Source organism: Eurypyga helias, unplaced genomic scaffold (assembly GCF_000690775.1).
Source record: "Eurypyga helias isolate BGI_N326 unplaced genomic scaffold, ASM69077v1 scaffold7516, whole genome shotgun sequence".
In the NCBI taxonomy this organism is placed as follows: Eukaryota; Metazoa; Chordata; class Aves; order Eurypygiformes; family Eurypygidae; genus Eurypyga; species Eurypyga helias.
In genome coordinates this window covers 19,094-19,433 of record NW_010257151.1, presented here as the reverse complement: position 1 = coordinate 19,433, position 340 = coordinate 19,094, and positions in this window count along the sequence as shown.

Below are 340 nucleotides of genomic sequence, written 5' to 3'. Positions count from 1 at the left end.
AAACTCTATCACTATAGCAGCACTGGCAATCTTAGATCAGTGTCAGTATAAAACATGTTTCCATAAACTGGAAGCATATTTGAAAAACTGCAGAACAAAACCAGGGGATTTAACCTGCAAAATATTTGGCAGGCGAGGAGTTAAAATCCTGCCTAGGACTACCCCACAGCTGCTGTCAGCAGTCAGGCTTGTCAAGAGAAGCTCTGGACTGCCTTGACAAGACTAATTGGCAGCAAGCACCTGGTTCCCTAGGCTGGGCAGGGGTAGGTAAAAGAATACAAACCCTGCAAAGAAGCAGTAGCTGGAAAGCTGCCAGCAAGTCTAGCCTGTTACATGTTTT